The 6,782-nt window shown below is 44.5% G+C and overlaps 1 non-coding gene across 1 annotated transcript; it reads right to left on the bottom strand.

Moving 5' to 3' along the window:
- Positions 1-509: 509 nt before the first annotated feature.
- On the bottom strand, positions 510-647 carry LOC119927425. The gene has a single exon (XR_005450429.1). It is a non-coding gene; the product is annotated as a small nucleolar RNA SNORA7 (small nucleolar RNA).
- Positions 648-6,782: the final 6,135 nt, after the last annotated feature.

Here is a 6,782-nt window from a genome sequence, read left to right as displayed (position 1 = left end):
TTCACTTCTCTGGTCCTCAGTTCCCTCATCTGTAAAATGGGGATTAAGACTGTGAGCCCCGCATGGGACATCCTGATCACCCTTGTAACCTCCCCAGCGCTTAGAACAGTGCTTTGCACATAGTAAGTGCTTAATAAATGCTGTTATTATTATTATTATTATTATTATTATTATCTCTAGCAACTCCATGGACAAAACTTTCCCAGAACACCCTACCTTCTTCTGCAGTTGTTCTGGCTGTGTATTGATTGAATTTTCTTGGGAAAATTATAGAAGTGGTTTATCATTGCCTTCTTCTTTGCAGTAAAGTTGAGTCTCCGTCCTTGACTCTCTCCTATATCGGGGCTGCCCAGCACGGGAAGGTCTAGTTTCTTCTAGACTGTGAGCCCACTGTTGGGTAGGGACCGTCTCTATATGTTGCCGACTTGTACTTCCCAAGCGCTTAGTACAGTGCTCTGCACACAGTAAGCGCTCAATAAATGTGATTGATTGATTGGATTGATTGATTTTGACGTAGCAGATTGCCTTCCACTCGCTAGCCACTGGCCAAGCTAGGAATGGAATGGGTAGGCCTCTGTTTGACTCTCCCTCCCATAGCTGAGACTGGTAGGTTCCTGGAAACTCTCCAGGTGTGATCCTAAGAGGGGCCTTTTAACCCACCCCATGACAACTGACACTATCGCCATCCTCCCAGACTCTTCAGCCTGCAACTTTACTACATCTTCCGACCTCCGTATTCAGTCCATCACCAAATCCTCTCAATTCTTCCTGCACAACATTTCCATGATCCGTCGTCCCTTCCCCTCTATTCAAACAGCCACCGTGCCGGAACCAGAAACGTATTATATCAAGGCTTGACTATTGTATCGGCCTTCTCACTGGTTTCCCTGTCTCCAGTCTTTTGACTCGCGGGTCCGTGCCTGTCCGGAACATTTTTCTAGAACATAGTTCAGTGCATATGGCCCCACTCTTCAAGAACCTCCAATGGTTACCCATTCCCCATAAGCAGAAACTCTTGACCCCTAGCTTTAAGGCCCTCATTCAGCTCTCTCCCTTCTACACCTCAGCTGTATCCTTCGCTTCCCTCACTCTAACTTATTCTCTATGCCTCGTGCTCACTTCCCTAGCTCCACGAGTCTTGCTCTGGCCTTTCTCTGGCCTGTAACTTCCTCTGTCTTCACATCCCAAGGCCCATGGCACTCCCTATCTTCAGTCATTCTGAAATCGTATTTCCTCCAGAAGGCCTTCCCTGATTAATTTATAATCCTCCCCAAGTGTCACTTCAGCGCTTTCAAGCCATGGGGGCCAACTGCCAACCTTTTCACTGTAGCTTGATCTCTTCTATCTCTCACCCACATCCTCCCTCTTTATATCTAACGGACAATTACTCTCCCCACTTTCAAAGCGTTATTGAAATCTCATCTCCTCCAAGAGGCCTTCCCTGACTAAGCCTTTACATCCTTTTCTCCCACTCCCTTCAGCATCTCCTTGACTCGCTCCCTTCATTTTTCCCCCCTCCAGTCCCCACAGCTCTTGTACATATCTGTAATTTTATTTATTTGTTTTAATGTCCATCTCTCTCGCTAGACTCTTGTTGTGGGCAGGGAGTGTGTGAGCTGTGAGCTTTTAGGCTGTGTGTGAGCTTTTAGACTGTGAGCCCACTGTTGGGTAGGGACCGTCTCTATATGTTGCCAATTTGTACTTCCCAAGCGCTTAGTACAGTACTCTGCACATAGTAAGTGCTCAATAAATAGGATTGATTGATTGATTGATTGTGCCTGTTTTATTGTCATATTTTACTCTCCTCAGTGGCTTAATGAAAAGAGCACGGGCTCGGGAGTCAGAGGTCATGAGTTTTAATCCTGCCTCTGCCACTTGTCAGCTGTGTGACTTTGAGCAAGTCACTTAACTTCTCTGTGCCTCACTCATTCAATCGTATTTATTGAGCGCTAACTGTGTGCAGAGCACTGTACTAAGCACTTGGGAAGTACAAGTTGGCAACATAACTGTGGTAACTGTGCCTCAGTTACCACAGCTATAAAATGGGCATTAAGACTGTGAGCTCCAGGTGGGACAACCTGATATACTTGTACCTACCCCAGTGCTTAGAACAGTGCTTGGCACATAATAAGCGCTTAACAAATACCATAATTATTGTTATTATATTAATCCCTTTTCACTTGTTTTGATGTGTATATATATATATATATTTCCATTTTTTTATATTGATGCTTTTGATGCCTGTTTACTGGTTTTAATGTCTGTCTCGCCTCTTCTAGACTGTGAGCCCATTGTGGGCAGGAATCATCTCTCTTTGTTGCTGAATTGTACTTTCCAAGCACTAAGTGCAGTGCTCTGCGCACAGTAACCGCTCAATAAATACTATTGAATGTATGAATGAACTTTACACAGATCTCTGCATACAGTAAGCACTCAATAAATACAACTGACTGACAAGTCACATAAGCCCCTAAGCTCCTTGTGGACAGGGAAAGTGTCTACCAATTCTGTTGTATTGTACTGTCCCAAACGGTTAGTACAGTACTCTGCACACAGTAAATGCTCAACAGATAGCAATGACTGATTAAGTATTCTTAACTCCCCATAGGATTTATGCCTACATCTTACATATCCTATTACTGATTGAGCACAAACTGTGTGCTGAGCACTGCTCTCTCTCAAGCGCTTAGTACAGTGCTTTAAACATAGTAGACGCTCGGTAAATTCTGTTGATTAACCCTTATCTCGGCAGTGAGACAACAACCAACAACCTTTCAAGGGGCCATAGAGGTGGGCAGGGAGCATGTCTACCAACTCTCTTATATTGAACTTTCCCAAGCCCTTAGTACAATGTTCTGCACTTAGAATAAGCTCTCAATAAATATTACTGATTGATTGATAGAGGGTGCAGATGGAAAAAAGGCAGATGCTCAGGTCAAAGATGCTAAAAAAAAAAGTATTTCTTCCTTCCTCTCAGGGATGGGATTGCCTTCATCTTTGCTTTCCCTGAAGGTTGTCACCCTAGAGACTCCGCTCTTTTGGCTCAGTCACAATCCCATACATTTTCATCTCCCCATCACCACTATTATTATTTAGATTAATTGATTCTATCCCTAGGATGCCCTGCATTTACATAAACTTGGACAAGTTGCTGTGAGCCAACCATTTCAGCAATACCCTATGGGATACTGGGTTAGTGCAATTCCCATTTTATATTCATTCATTTCATTCATTCAGTCGTATTTATTGAGCACTTACTGTGTGCAGAGTACTGTACTAGGCGCTTGGGAAGTACAAGTGGCAACCTATAGAGACAGTCCCTACCCAACAGTGGGCTCACAGTCTAGAAGGATATACAGGAGGATAAGTGACTGGCCACAGAAACAAAGCTCATCAGTGTTGGCATTTTGCTTAGCAGAGCAGTTCATGAGGTTAATAATCCAGGTGTAACCCCTCCCCTCTTTTGTTACCGTGATGATGAGGCATTGGAGCACCTTGGCTGATTTTCTTGGGGCTGCTTACAGGGATGAAATTTTCTCATTTGCCTTACAGGCGCCTCCTCTGCCCCCCACCCCTTAACTCTAGGGGGTCCCTTAAGGCCTGGCTCTGGTCCCCATCTATTCTCCAGATACACCCACTTCCTTGGAAAAGTCATTTGCTCTCAAGGCTGCAGTTATCATCTCCATTCCCAAATCTGTCTCTCCAGCCCTGATCTCACTCCGTTTCCGCTGACGTGCATTTCCTCCTGTCTTCAGGACATCAATCAATCAGTCATATTTATTGAGCGCTTACTGTGTGCAGAGCACTGTACTAAGCGCTTGGGAAGTACAAGTTGGCAACATATAGAGACAGTCCCTACCCAACAGTGGGCTCACAGTCTAGAGGGGGGAGACAGAGAACAAAACCAAACATACTAACAAAATAAAATAAATAGAATAGATATGTACAAGTAAGATAAATAGAGTAATAAATATGTACAAACATATATACATATATACAGGTGCTGTGGGGAAGGGAAGGAGGTAAGATGGGGGGGATGGAGAGGGGGACGAGGGGGAGAGGAAGGAAGGGGCTCAGTCTGGGAAGGCCTCCAATCTCTACAGATGTCCCACAGAAACTTCAAACTTAACATGTCAAAGACAGAACTCCTCATCTTCTCACCCAAACCCTGTCCTTCCCTTGACTTGCCCATGTATTGTTATATTGTACTCTCCCAAGTGCTTAGTTCAGTTAGAGAAGTAGTGTGGATTAGTGGAAACAGCACGTACCTGGGATTCAGAGGATGTGGATTCTAATCCCGGCTCCGCCACTTGACTGCTGTGCGACCTTGGGCAAGCCACTTAACTTCTCCCTGCCTCAGTTCCCTCATCTGTAAAATGGGGATTAAGACTGGTAACCCCACATGGGACAACCTGATTACCTTGTATCTATCCCAGTGCTCAGAACAGTACTTGGTACATAGTAAGTGCTTAACAAATACCATAATTATTATTATTACTTGGGAAGCAGCGTGGCTCAGTGGAAAGAGCCTGGGCTTTGGAGTCAGAGGTCATGGGTTCAAATCCTGGCTCTGCCACTTGTCAGCTGTGTGACTTTGGCCAACTCACTTAACTTCTCTGCGCCTCAGTTACCTCATCTGTAAAATGGGGACTAAGACTGTGAGCCTCACGGGGGACAACCTGATCACCTTGTATCCTCCCCAGCACTTAGAACTGTGCTTTGTACATAGTAAGCACTTAACAAATACCATTATTATTATCATTATTATTACAGGGCTTTGCATACAGTAAGCGTTCACTAAATGCAATTGAATTGCATTCTAGACTGTGAGCCTGTTGTTGGGTAAGGACTGTCTCTGTATGTTGCCAACTTGTACTTCCTAAGTGCTTAGTACAGTGCTCTGCACACAGTAAATGCTCAATAAATATGATTGAATGAATTGAATTGTAGACAACACCACCATCCTACCTGCCTCACAAGCCTTGGCATTAATCCCTACTCATCTCTTTCGCTCAACCCCCATATTCAAAGTTTCACAACATCCTGTCAGTTCAACCTTCACAACACCACTAAAATCTGCCCCTTTCTCGCCATCCAAACTGCTTCCATGCTTATCCTATCCTGTCTTGAATTGCATCAGCTTCTTTGCTGACATCCCTGCTTCCTGTCTCTCTCCAATCCAGTCCATACTTCACTCTTCTGCACGGATCATTTTCCTAAAAAAAATTTCAGTCCACATTTCCCCACTCCCAGGAACCTCCAGTGGTTTCCCATCCACCTCTGCATCATAAATACAGAAACTTCTTACCAGCAGCTTTAAAGCGTTCAATCAACTTACCCCTTCCTATCTCACCTTGTTGACTTTCTACTACAACCCAGCACATTCGCTGTGCTTCTTTAACACGGCCTTACCTCAATCTCACCCATTCACTCCTCACCTGTAAAGCCTTATTAGAAGCAGCGTGGCTCAGTGGAAAGAGCCCGGGCTTTGGAGTCAGAGGTCATGGGTTCAAATCCCAGCTCCGCCACTTGTCAGCTGTGTGACTTTGGGCAAGCACTTAACTTCTCTGGGCCTCAGTTCCCTCATCTGTAAAATGGGGATTAAGACTGTGAGCCCCACATGGGATGACCTGATCATCTTGTACCCTCACCAGTGCTTAGAACAGTGCTTTGCACATAGTAAGTGCTTAATAAATGCCATTATTATTATTATTAAAATCTCATCTCCAAGAGGACTTCCCCTACACTCTCTCCCTTCTGTATCACCCTGGCATTTGGATTTGTACCCTTTACTCACCCTACCCTCAACCCCCAAACCCTCAGGTGCATATCCATAATTTATTTCAGCATTTGTCTCCCCTTTTCAACTATACTGTGGGTAAGCAACACACCTCTGTTGTATTGTGCTCTCCCAAGTGCTTAGCACAGTGTCTCGCAGACAGTTAACACTCAAATATGATTGGTCGAATGATTAAAGTTAAGTGGACTAAGGTGTTCCTGACGTGTTTTGATCGAGTGATTTTTGTCAAAAGCTCAATCACTTCCCAGTTGTCTAACGGTTTCTGGATGCTATCCATTAATCGTCTTATGAAACACATATTAAAGGAAGTCCTGTATCTTTGAGCTCTCAGCTGCCATTAATTTAATCAGCTTACTCAATGTATTCAGGGACCCTCTTGCAAAGATTTCTTTTCCAGCTAATATATGTTGAGAGCCTTCTTTACTCCCCTTTCTGCACTTGCCTGTGGCATCAAGTCTCTCTTCTCCAGATAATCAGAACTAGTGCCTGACTCCTCCCTGTCCCTCCACTGCTTAGCATCTTCACCTGCAGAGCTCCCTTTGAAGTCTCAAAAGCTAATGAAACAGAGGAGATATGCATCTGGGGAGACAGATCGGAACCAGATGTGGAGGATTTGATTCCCTCCTCCAGTTTCAAGCCACAGGCACTGGGTTTGAGGAGCTGAAAGAGGATTTTTCTCTTTATTTTTCCAGTTCTTCTAAGCAATTCCTTATGAACTGAGGCTCTAGAAGAGATTGTGGGCTGCTTCGCAGAATCTGAACTGCGCTTGGAACTAATGATTAGTCTGAAAAGGGACAAGGTCATAGACTAGTCTGAAAAGGGACAAGGTCATATACTAGTCTGCTGTGGAGAAACCAAGATTTTTGTAGTCCAAAGATTTGGCCACCTGACCCGTAACATCTAGATATGGAGAAGCGGCATGGCCTAATGGAGAGAGCCGGGTCTTGGGAGTCAGAAGATCTGGGTTCTAATCCCTGCTCTG

The sequence above is a fragment of the Tachyglossus aculeatus genome, chromosome 4 (assembly GCF_015852505.1).
Source record: "Tachyglossus aculeatus isolate mTacAcu1 chromosome 4, mTacAcu1.pri, whole genome shotgun sequence".
NCBI lineage: Eukaryota > Metazoa > Chordata > Mammalia > Monotremata > Tachyglossidae > Tachyglossus > Tachyglossus aculeatus.
The sequence above is the reverse complement of the archived record's forward strand: the minus strand, read 5'-3'. Positions and strand labels throughout refer to the sequence as shown.